The sequence below is a fragment of the Marmota monax genome, unplaced genomic scaffold (genome assembly GCF_021218885.2).
Source record: "Marmota monax isolate L192 unplaced genomic scaffold, Marmota_monax_Labrador192_F-V1.1 WCK01_AAM20220418_F8-fsc01849, whole genome shotgun sequence".
NCBI classification, from domain to species: Eukaryota; Metazoa; Chordata; class Mammalia; order Rodentia; family Sciuridae; genus Marmota; species Marmota monax.
In genome coordinates, this window is record NW_026694583.1 from 3855 (window position 1) to 16828 (window position 12974).

General features: G+C 47.2%; 1 long non-coding RNA gene across 1 annotated transcript; it reads right to left on the minus strand.

Annotated features, from left to right (window-relative positions):
• Nucleotides 1-8535: 8535 nt before the first annotated feature.
• On the minus strand, nucleotides 8536-12375 carry LOC124077169 (uncharacterized). Its single transcript, XR_006846560.2, has 3 exons — nucleotides 12275-12375; nucleotides 10690-10854; nucleotides 8536-9293 (listed from the first exon to the last, which is right to left on the minus strand). It is a non-coding gene; the product is annotated as an uncharacterized LOC124077169 (long non-coding RNA).
• Nucleotides 12376-12974: the final 599 nt, after the last annotated feature.

The window sequence follows — 12974 nt, forward strand, 5'->3', positions numbered from 1 at the left end:
TGGTCTGGTTAGGTTATAAAGGAGGGTGATCTTATGGAAACTGATCCTGATGAATTCCAGGCCAGTGCTTCTGTCTCTGTCCTAATGGGAGCCCACCATAACCATGGAAGAGGGCCTGCTGAAGGGTTTGCAGGAATGGCAGCGCACAAGCAACTTTGACAGAATGATCTTCTATGAGTCTGCAGAAAAGTGAGCCAGTTTTCAGGGTCCAAAATCTACTGTTGGGGGATCATGGTTTGCACAGTAAGGTCTGGTACAGCCTGTCACCTACCTGTGTGTTGGCTCTGAGGCATCTAACTCTCCAAATAGCAGCTCCCTCCAGCTGGAGGCCTGGGCATTTTCTCTGCAACAATCCCAGAAACTCCAGGCTCCATACTCTTGATTCCAACTCTGCCTTGAAGTTCAGGGTCAGGATGGGGAGAAGTAACCAGCCCAGCCAGAGTGTCTGCTTCTGCTTTGCTGGCTCTGCAGAAGGGAAAAGTTGCTCTGGGTTCACTCAGGCCACCTGCCTGGGAACTTGTACCTTTTTATGGAGTGAGGTTGATCATAACTCATGAAAGTGGCCACTACTTCAACCTGATGTTCCAGAAGAGGATGGCAGTGGGTGGGGAGTGCATGGTCAGGGGCAGCTAGCACCCCAGATGCCCCAAGGACATGTCTGGTCTTTACTGCTTTTGCTCTATATAATCCCTGCCATTATAACAAGGGATGGGGAAAAGGAGCCCTCACTAGAAGCAATCAATTGGGGTTCTCAGTTTAACTTCCACTTCCACATAACCTGTAACCTTGGTCTCCTAGGTGATCTTTCCAGGGCTCATGGTCCCAGCCTCATTATGCCTGAATTGGGTCAGGACACCTGGTGTTCCCTAACAAAAATCACATCCCTGACCTGCTTCAGGAACTTATCTGATTGTGTGCTTCCTGGCAGAAACAGGAGACAGCCAGAGCAAGGGTCAGCTAGGGGCCCTGCCTAGGTCCCTCAGATCTGATTCCCTTCAAATGCTAGTTGATATAGTGTTTCCCGAGAACTGCTGTTCTTCCTGTGTAGCAGCTCCCTCCTGGGACTGGTCCAGCCCACTCCAGGACACAGCTCCACATCCCTGCTACTAGATCCTGACTGGCAATTTAGAATACTCCATAGCCTAGAATCCCACACCAGCACCTGCCTGGTATGGCTAACCTGATTCTCAGCTCAGCCTGTGCCTGCCTTACCCAAATCCCACAAAGTTTCATGGGGTTTGAGGCTGCAGAGGAGATGGAGGATCCAAGGATGCAGTTGTCAGGGGTCTTCCAGTGCCAACCTCCTCCTGCAACTCCAAGGTTGGAACTTCCAAGGCCTCCAGTCCCTGAGGATGTCCAACAGCCAGGAAGGGTTCCCACATTCCCACAGTAGTCCATGATAGTGTCTAAACAGTGACAAAGGCCAAGGCAAGTTGTTGTCCCAAATAAGAACTTTTCCTTCAGTATGGGAGATTCAGTCTTACAAGCAAAACAGCCCCTAGCACCTGAGGTCCCTGCCACCCAGCTTTGAACTGTGTACTGACTGGGCCAAATACAGATTTCCTTTCTCTCCTTGCCTATCCAAAGAATCAACACACTAGATGCCTGGGACTTAAGTCATGTTACGGTAGAGTGCATGCAATACCATGTCCTCCCACTTGACTCTCCTAGATGTTGCATCTGGTGCACTGTTACCTCCCTTGGGTCCTGGGTCAGGTTGTCCTCATGCATGGCATACCAGGTTAGGTCCCCTGAACCCTGCTTACTACCAAGTGTTTGGGATGAACATGGATCCCTCATTCATGCACCACTATGGTCCTCCCTTTCCTAGTGTGCACCTCCAGAAAGACCAACTCTAAGGCAGAGCCTGCCTGCTCGTCAGCAGCCAAACCCAAGGCACCAGAGACCAAGGTACCTGAAACAAAGGCATGCTAGACCAAGGTGCACAAGAATAAGGTGGCCAAGACCAAAGGGCCTGAGATCAAGGTGCCCAAGGAGATCCCACCTGAAGCTATCAGAGTACATGGACATCATAGATGAGCTATTCGGGCCTACGAACTTTGCCAAGTAGGAGCACTCCCACTTGTCCATAGGAGAGCTTGCTCCAAACTTGGGAGAGGAAGGACTGGAGCAACAGCCAATACAGGATAATTTATATCCAGGTCTAAGTCTCCTGAGCTATGTTGATGAGGACTTTGTCAACAAGGTGGGCTGGGCCTACAAACTTGGTGTATACAAGGTTTCAGGACCCATGGAATTGAGCTACATAGCTTAGAATATCAGATTTTATTTTGTGTGTGTGTGTGTGTGTGTGTGTGTGTGTGTGAGAGAGAGAGAGAGAGAGAGAGAGAGAGAGAGAGAGAGAGAGAGTATTTGCACATGCATGTACACTTGTAAATAAGTGTAGCTGGTAGTTGGGATATAACCAACCCATGGTGTAGATGAACATGGTATCAACATTGCTTCCTCTTTCTCCTAGAAATCCTCCTGACTTGGGGCCATTTCCTCCCAAGGTCACTCACACTCTCTTCCTTCTCATCCCCAGGCAGAGAATATGATTCATCCCCACTTTCTAAAATAATTACTTTCCTCCAAATCATATATAAATATTAATATCTTGGCCCTAACAAAGTGCTGGAGCAGCAGGAAGGACTCACCACTGATCAGGTAGACAGGGGAAGGAGGGTCTCCCAGTAGACTAGGAATAGGAGATACACCAGAGTGGCAGGGACACCTGATAAACAAGTGCAGGGACACCAGGATCAACAGGGGTTGGGGAGAAACAAAAGGTAGACAACAAGAACAGGGCACCAGGTCGAACTAAGTAGGTAAAGAAAACAGGTTTCCCGGGGCTTGGTAACAGACACAAAGTGAGTAAGGCAGAGAGTGATACATGTCAGACTAGGAGTCAAAGGTACACAAGTAGACAGAAAAGGGAGTGTCCACAGATACAGAGGGAAGCAAGGGATAACAGGTAGATGAGGAAGGCTCAGGACCTTACTCATGTGGCCCGTGGGACTTTGTTTAACCTTATCCTGTCTGTGATGTCTCCCTGAGTGAGTCTGTTCCAGGAATAGGATGTAGGAGGTAAAAAAGGAACAAGACAGGACAACTATGGGTAGGTTCAGGATATCAAGCAGAAAGGAAGCCCAGGAGGGTGACCAGCAGACACTCAGTCTGTCTCTCTGAGACCAAGATGAGTGACAGCCCTACTTCCCAACTCCCATTGAAATATGATTGTCCTGATCCCTATGGCCCATTTCATGTATGAAGAAGAGTTGGCCAGTGCCCATATCCTCCTTCAGCTTGTGAAGAAGCACCTTTGCAGATGCCTCAAGGTCATGGTATGCTCCATAGGATACAAAATCTTCCGAGGCAGCTGCCAACAGAAGTTCAGAGAAATGGAAACATTGCAATGATCAAGGGTCCATCATGGGGACTAGTCCACAGAGGTGCTCCCCAGGTCGAGAAGAGGTGCAGGGTGACAGAGCCAGAGTTTCTGGGTTCAAAGGACACTGCTATCCTTCAAGGCTTTAATGGGTCTTCCTCATTGGGGACCATCTGTTCCAACGATCCTCCCCAGAACTGCAGATCCTCCTCCTTAAACCTGGGGAACAAAGGTATAATGGGTTCCAGAAAAGCCATTCCTTCTGGGTGTCCACATAAGACAGCCAATGGCTGCAGTGTGGATGATGACCTCCAAAGCCTGAATTTCCTTCTTAGCTCCCAGCACTGCCTGCTGCCCTGGGGACTGTCCCAAATCCAGGCCCCTTGAATGAAACCCTCGTGCTCAGGATATCAAGCACTCCAGGCCCCACGTCCCCAGAGAGGACACCTCAGCTCCCACCCTCCTCCAGGTGCCATGTCCATGAAGAGCACTCTCACTGGACACTCACACAATGTGGGCTGCCCCTCCATGTCACCGGAGGGCAAGATGTAGATCTGGAGCTGGTTTGAACCTCACAGCCTCAGAAGAGGAAGTGCACATCATCAGGCAACCCAAAGAAGAAGAGGCCCTGAGGACAGTCATATGTCATATTGGCCAGTGACCTCTGGGGTGACTACCCCTCAGGCAAGATCTCACCCTTGCTTTATTTTGCACTGGAAGGACCAAAGGCTCTTCCTCACACAGGACAGTTCCTGTAGGAAAATGAAGGGAGTGGGAGGATATCATGAATATAGAAAGAGGGCTGTGGGAGGGTATTGAGAGGGGAGGGTCATAGTGTTCAATCCCTGGTAGGAAGCTGTACCTTGTTTGACTGTCAGTGGGAATAAAGGCAGTTTGGTAGGAAAAAAAAAAATCTTCTCCGGCATCTGCATTCTGCCATGTTGTCTGTGCACCTCCATGCAGTGAGAACTGAGAGGAGATAACTGGGGTTGCCAGGACCCAGGGTGCACAAGTGTCCATCTATTGGGTCTTGTTTCCAGATTTAGACTGCCCTCACCCTAATCCTGTGAGAAAATAGACAAGATCCCAAAATTCTACTCAATCACCCCATGGAAAAGGCCTCTCTTGGTTTAGGGGATCTTCTCTGTGCATTCCTTCATGATCTGTGCCTCTTAAACATCTCACTTACCCATCATCTGAGGGCCTGCTATGAAGAGAAATAACAATGAGGCAAAGCATATCTCCCTTGGTATTCACAGCTCTGAGGTCTGAGGACTAACTGGTGGCTCTCAGATCTTAGTGTTAATAGTCCTGAGATTGACCCTCAGCTCCTAGTAGTAGAAACTCCCATGTTGCCTTCTTGGGATCAGTAGCCACCTGCTTCCAACACTTTCCTGGAGATCATCTGACAGCTGCACCTAGCAGCTGCTGTAGATTGCCACTGCTCTAGGGCATTCTCTGTGCTTGCCACCATCAGGCTGACATGCCCAGTTTGCCCGTTTTCAGTGTAACCAACTTGACCTGCTCTTGTTGAGATGAAAGTCATGAATATACAAACTATATCCATCCCTTAGAGACTTCATTAGGACTCATGCTGCTACAGAAGGGGAAGTGGAACAGGAACTGTTTGCATAAGGAGATGGGGAAGGAATCTTATTGGAATTAAAAAGGTGAACTCAAGCATGTAGTGTCCTTCCAAGATACCCACAGTATTTCTGCTTAGGCATGGTTGGGGAGGGGCTCCTTGCATGCCAGACTATGGACTACTGAAGGTTCCCATAGGGTGGAGTTATGTAGAGCCACTGCAGGGTAGAGTCAGCAGGAGAGAACTGCTATGGAATCAAAAGCCTCTGAATGACCAAGAGGCATTTGTGGTAGCCATGGCCATCAAAAACAGAAGCAGAATTTTTTATCAAGTACCTCATGAGATCTTTGGGCCCTCCTGTCTCATTTGGATGCAGAGCTGCTTTTAAGCCTTCACCCCCCTGTGAAAATAATGAGGGTTCTAGAAATAAGCAGGTTTCTAGAATTTTTTTCTTAGCATCTTTCTTCTCTCCTGAGTGAAGATGGACAATATCGTTGGATAGATCCCCATCATGGCCATGGTCTTCCTGTGTAGGTGTCCTGATGAGAGGACAAGGCCTGCCTTCATACCTCTCCCACCCCCTCTACAGTTCTGACTGGGAACTCATTGGGGGACCAACAGGCTGAAGGTCCTGACTGCATCCCAACACAGACCCACCCCCCACTGACAGTGCTCTGACCCTTCCATAGGTAGTATTGGCCCCACCCCGACCCCAGCCTGACCTATACTGAGTGTGGCTGGCCCAAATGTAATCAAGTTCTACAAATCAATGAGAAAAAATAAAGCTACACACCACATGGTTTGCCAATGAACAAAATGGGGAAGTTTGCAAAGGAGAATAATTAAACTGCAAGGAGGCCAAAGTTTAGTGCTATTTATGGAATAAAGTACTCGGGTGAGTTCAGACATGCACAAAACTCATTGGAGGTGAAGTTGTTTGTGATATGTCATGTAAAATCAAACTCCATGGTTCTTCATAGGACACAGGTTCCATGCCATCAGAGTCAGGGGCACAATTTTTTATCAAGTACCTCTTGACAACTTTGGGTGCTCCTATCTCATTTGGATAGAGCACTACTTTTCAGCCTTCAGGCCCCTGTGCCATTAATCAGATTTCTAGAAGTAAACCTGGAGACAGTATTTTTAAAGACAGTTTCTTTCTCCTTTTCTGAGTGATGTTGGGCAGTGAGGATGAACAAAACCTCAGCATGACCAAGGTCTTCCTGAGTAGATGGCCTGATGAGAGGACCAGCCCTGACTTCTAGGGGGAGAAGTTGCAGCACGTTAGGGAATCATCAATTGACACCACCAACAAGACCCACTCTCTGCATTAATGAAAAGCCGTGCTTTATGGCAGTGACCAATGGGACTAGCCCCTTGTGTGTCTCCTTTTTGAGCTATACCCTTATTGAAATTCATTTTAAGAACTTCCTCCTGATCTCTGTGCACTGGTCAGGACGGATCAGAGTCTCCTGTTTCCTGGGATATTGGCCAGGCTGTGGCACACTGTTCAACCATCTGAGGCATGATCTGCTACTATCTTACTATTTTTGCTATAGATCATTACAAAAAAACTTTAGGAAGACATTCACATAACTCACATCACCCATCAAATATTAGAATTTGAAAGTTTTCATAGAGTTTGCCACAATATTGGCAATTTCATGACTACAATAAAATATAGATTACTTTCATCAGCTCAAAAAGAAATCCCTTACCTTTTAGCTATCAAACCCAATCCCCCATATGTTTTCCCACCACTTTTGAAATACCTCTGTGCCTAATCAATTCTTTTCACCATTTATTTGATATATGCAAGTGTGGTCCTAGTGTGTTCAGTTTTAGCATTGCTTCTCACATGGTTCAAGATTTAAGAATGATTGACATTCTTTCTACTTTTTTTAGAACATTCTTAACTAAAACTGTCATTTCTCTTGCAGCTGGGTGGGTGGGAAAAATACAATCTCTACTAGTACAGTTTAGGTCCACTGCCTTGATTCATTTCAAGTTGAGAACAGTTCGGCGACCATGGCTTTTGCACCTCCAGCCAAAATATTCAAGTGGTAGTTTACTTATTGCCACGTCAAGAATTCTCTTGGGAAAATCCTGTTTACAGATACACTGAGGTGCCAGAATCTGTGTCCACACCTGTGTTTGTGGTTAGAAGCTCTGGGAGAAGTACCCACACTCTGGGCAGGATGTGCTTGCTCCTGGTGACTTCAAGGTTCCTCAGGCTCTAGCTAGGGAGAAATTTCATTCAGTTGCTCTTGTTTAGTTGTGCAAGTCCAGGAAATAAACAGAGGGTTTTCCAAGGAGAATCAGCAAAAGTCAGGCTGAGGAGATGATGAAGCCATAAATTATGAAGTTGTCACCTTCACATAGGCCTTTGGAGTGCCTGGAACTTTCTTTTGGTGAGAATGCTGAGAGGAATGGTGCCACTCAGCAGAGTCAGTTTTCAGCAAGATGCCTAGGAGGCTGATCCATTGACAGCAAAGAATGCCAAGGGGCCTCTAAGTCAGGGAAAGCTGAGGTATCACTATAGACCATGTTCATGGAATCTTTGAGTACTGGGAACAATATTTCTCTGGATATAACTTTCAATTAGAAGAATGAAGCCTAAAATTCACTCAGAGAAAGTTGCAAACCATACGATTTCCCTGCCCATAAGACCCTGAGCTGTTGCGATTCCTCCTCAGATGCCCAGTGACAAAGGCTCGGGAGCCTCACTCCGATTGCCACTTCCCCTTTACTTTGCTTTGACAGCATCTCGAGTGCTGAGACCAGGCAGAACCTGGTTCCCCTATGTCTCCCCTCAGAGACCTGCCATGTCTTCCCTCTGCTCCTGTGCCAACACACAAGCCATTCTGGGTGCTGCCTGTGTTGCCTCCGGTGACTGCACCAATCTCCCAGGGTAACCCACAGGTGTAGTCTCCTTACCCTTAAATATGAATAGCAGCAGGAGCTGGTGTTCCTGCTTTGTGTGTGGCTGGACAATTCAACTTTGGTCAATATTGGCAAAGTGGAGGCCACATTCAGAAGATTGCCCTCACTGGAGGGCCCCAGGGGTGAGGACCATCCTGATCCATTCCTCACAGCAGCTTCTGCCCAAAGGACCATTATGCCTGCCTCAGCCAGTGGAGGAACCTGGAACTATGGGGGCCATGGGCATCTGGGTCTTCTCCCTTTAGCACCACCACCATTTGCCCAACCAGCCCCCATCATCTTCTTAGTAAATGCCCACCAATGGCCACAGGAAGTGTACAGGGAGGGCACACTGCCTACCTTCCACATAACTGCAGCGGACCTCACAGCATCTAGGGAAACTGCTGGCACTGTCAGTGTTTCAAGTTCCTGATCCACTGGCACCTTCCTCAGGTGCCAGATGTGGAAGCACTTTCCTGCTTCCTCATGTGAGTGTTCCCCCCAGGGACCCAGACCTTCTCCTTGAGCTTTGAAAGGTAAAAAAAAAATGTATCATGGAAAAAGGAGGCTGGGATATAGGGAAACTGGAAGGAACATCCTGAGGGTGGAGGGATAAGCTGAGACCTACATTCCCAGCCATGTTCATCTTACACCAGGGGAGGAAATGTGCCTTATCTCAGTTGCCCATCATAGCCCTGTGAGTGCAGTAATCTTTCTTTCCAATGAGCATTACCATCACATGGAGGACCCAAGGTCAGAGAAGGATCCTGGGGATAATGTGAACCAGGATTTGGAATTGACTCTCTGACGCCATATGATTGCCCCTCACTAAGTATTTTCACCTTCTAGCATAGACCTGATTGTTCATGACAGGCAACATCACAACTAGTGTCAGGGAGAGGGGTGGAGGTACCAGCACAGATCTCTCTGAACACCCACCCATACTGTTCTATTGTTCTGGGGAATTTCATTTTAGGATATTGAGGTGGTACAGAATTCTTGAGTGGGTACTCATTCCATTTGGATCCTCCATGGAGATGTAGGATTGTCTCAGGCTTTAACCCTGCTCCCAGGACACTCTATACTCTGGGTTGCTCAAATCATGCTGCCATACACACTGCTACAGAGTGGGCAGCTGAAACCATTGGGATTCATTTATCATAGTTCTGAAATTGGGGTGTCCCAGAAAAGTGGTGCCAGATAGGCTTTAGATAATGGCTGCATTACCTGTTATATCCTATTGCTGAAACAGCTTTAGTGTCTCTTCCTTTTCCTAGAAGGGTACTACTACTATCATGGGAACTCCCCCCTCATGATCTCATTAAAATCCTAAGAAGGACTGAAGCCATCATCTCCAAATACCATCATACTGGAGGTTAGGGCATTCACTCATGAATTCTGGAAGACAAAAACATTCATGTCACAATACACAACAACATCAAGAATTCAAGGGAAATCAGATTCCAGTACAGTACTTGATGTTCTCTCTAGTATATGAGAGCATGTCCTGGATGCATGGAGCCTACATGGGGTGGTCAAAGTGACAGAACAGAGGAGGCAAAGGCAAGGTGTGTTTTGGGTCAGGTCAACTGGCAATGAAGTGTGGGTTGTGGATTTTGACTGTTCCTGATGAATCCCAGGCCAGTGTTTTGTACCCTATCTGGACTGAAGCCTACTATGACTCTGGAGGAGGGTCTTGCAGGAATGTCAACACACAACTTTTACCAGTTGATCTTTGAGATGGCAGAAAAGTGAGGCGGAGACCTGTGCTAGGCCTAAGTGCTACGGAACGTGGGTTGCACAGCTGGTTCTGGTGGGTCTTGTCACTCATACCCAGCCAGGAAGGGCATCTGCTACCACAGAGAAAACTACTGAACGCTTACCTCTCCAAGTATTTGTTCCCTCTACCTGGAGAGCTGGATACTCTCTAATAGTCCCAGAAACTCTGGCCTCAACATTCAAGGTTCAGGGTTAGGACGTGGGGGAGTAACCAGCCAAGCTCAGGAGATGTCCTTCAGCAGTGAGGGCTGTGCACATGGTACAAGTTTCACTAGCTTGGTGTTGGCCAACCACCTGGGAAATAAACCCTCTTACAGAATATAGATCACTCCAGCTCAAAACATGCCACAATTAAACCCTGATGTTCCAGAAGAGATTTGGAATTTGAAGAACATGGTCAGGGAAAGCCAGTGTCTCAGATGCCCTGAGCACACACCTCTGGAGTTTTTTGTCTTTGTTGCATGTAATCCTTGCCATTCAAACAATTAAATGCAAAACAGCCCTCTTTGGAAGCAACCCAATACTTTCAGCATAGCTTCTACTTTCTCATGACCTCTCCTGAGTCTTGTCCCCTTGGCCCTTCTTCTATTTCCTTCCACCAAATGGCTGGAGCAAACAGTCCTAACACCACCATTGATAGCGATAGAGGATTCATGGTGTTCTCTTACATAAATCATATCTTTGACCAGATGCTGATGATTGGCTTTTCTATGTGGTTCAGGACAGGGAAATGAGAAGCTTGGAATAAGTGGCAGGGTTGCACAGGGGGATACATAAAGGAATGTGCCTGGTTCACTAAGGCCCACATGGTTCTCTTCAGGTGCTAAGTGATGTTGGGTGCACATAGAACTGTTTCTGTATTGGAAATTGATCCCTCCTGGAACTGGACTGGCCTATGTCTAAGCACTGTTGCCCATTCCTTCTGTCAGATCCTCATTACTATGAAGCTATAGCTTGGATTTTCCAATGCATATTCTTTTTTTTTTTTTTTTTAATAATCCTATGCTTTGCTTACCTGCCAGGTTTGTGGAATTTGAGGCTGTAGAGATGGAAGGTCCAAAGCTTCAGTTGATGATGGATTCCAGTGTCAGACACTTCTAATTCCACAGAGGCTCTATCTTCCACATTCCCCAGTTCTTGATATTGTGCAGCAGGACAGAGCTAAACCATTTCCAGAGGACTTGTAATAAAGGAAAAAAAAATGTAACAATGAAGTCTGCTGTCCCACATGTGAACATTTTGTTCAGGGTAGGATACTTGTTTTGCAAGAAGAACAGAATCTAGCATCTGGGATTCCAACTACCCTTGGATTTGAAGTGAATATGGCCTAGTCTAAGTTGATATCTTCTCTCCCCTTGTCTATGCAAAGAGCCAACAAACCTTCTGCATAGAACATGACTCTGTGAGGCACAAGTATATCCAATATGGGTATCTCAAACTGTCCTCCCATGTGACATACATTGTCCAACTGGTACAGAGTCACCACTCATAGGTCCTGATGTCAGAATGTGCAGGGCCATCCTGGACCAGATTAGGACCCTTGAACACACTTCCTTCCACCAAATGGCTGGAGCAAACCTGGAACCACCATGTATGCATCATCCCTTTCCCTCTGTCCTAGTGTGCACCTCCAGAAAGGCTGGCCCTGAGGCTCACCCACCAGAAGTCTAATGCTAGTGGTACCAGAGATCAAGGTGCCTGACTAGATCATGCCTGAAGCCATTATGATATATATGGACATTATGAACACCTGGTGGGGTGTCCAACTTCATCATGTGAAAAGCCCCACATTTGGCCATGGAGGAGTCCAAGGGAAACTTGGAAGAGCATGGAATGGGGTGACATTTAAAAGGGGACAACTTGTACCAAGATCCAGATCTCTTACCCTACATTGATGAGCTGTGCTCCAAGAGGATTTTGTCACCAAGGTGGGCTGGGCTGGGAACCCAGGTGTCTACAAGACTTTAGGAAAGCCAGCCCAGGCTCATGGAATTATCCTTAGTTCTTTAGGTTCTCAGCACTGTGTGTCTGTTGGGTGGGTAGCTCCTGGTCTTGATTTAACAACCCCATGGTGTGAACCAGGAAGACATTATCAATGCTTCCTATGAATCCCAGAGGTGTCTTGACTTTGGGACACTTCCTACCAAGACCACACGCAATCTCTTCTTATCCTCCAGGTGCAGGCTATATTTACCACACCCCCATTTCTTGGAAGTAGCTTTCCTTAGGACTACACATAGATATCTTGACCCTAACCAAAGAGCTGAACCAGGAGGAAGGACTCACCCAGCAGAATGGCCATCAGAACCTCAGTCTGACACCAAGACAGGTGACACCTCCCATTCAAATTTACACATCCCCCCAGTCCCTCTGTCTCCCTTCATGCCCAATGAAGACTGTGCAAATGCCCATTTCCTTCTGCAGCTGGTGAAAAATCACCTACTGCCCTTGCAGTAGAAATGCTCGGTGTAGGTGCCCCAAAGTTATGTTGTGCCCTGACTAAAGTCCTTCTAAATCATCTGCCAGCCAATGTGTAGAGAAACATAGTGATAGCACTGGACATGAGGCCTAAATGGAGATCAGCCCCCCCCATGGGTCACCTCATAAGAAATTAAGAGATGCAGGGTCACACAACCCTAGGTCCTATAACAGAAGAATACTGGTATCATCCTGCACTGTTTTGAGTCTTCCTCAGTGGGTGCCTGCCACAATCTGGCTGGGCACAAAATCACGAGCCACTTAAGCAGGAACAAACTTTATTTTTGAAACTGCCACCAATGCCCCATAAGCTCCCGGGAAGATTTCCAACCGACTCACGCTGTGGCGTTCTCCCCCTGAACCCCCAGAGGAAGTTCCTCCTCTGGAATTCCCTCCTACCGCACTTCCCCAACCAATGGGAACTCTCCAGGAGTCCCTAGCAGGCAGAGGTGGACAGCAGGAGTCCAATATCCATATGAATGCAAATCTTAACATAATCATATCATCTCAATGGCTTGCTGGCATCACCTTTCAACCAAAAATGCCATGCATCATATTATTTGCCTGTGGCTCTTAGCATCTCCCCCCTTCTATTTAATTAAGCAACAAGCAATGTTGCTAGGGACCATGCCTGATAGGTTTGTCCAATTCAACATATGGTTCTTACCCGTCATGGGATGAACTGACCTCTAGGCATCAGCCTCCTGTCTTAGGTTGATACCACTGCAATTGGATAATACCCGTCACTGACAACCGGTCCAGCATATAGCCATACTTGTGGATAGGCCTATGCACCAGTGCAGGGGTGAGGTTCTTTGCCTC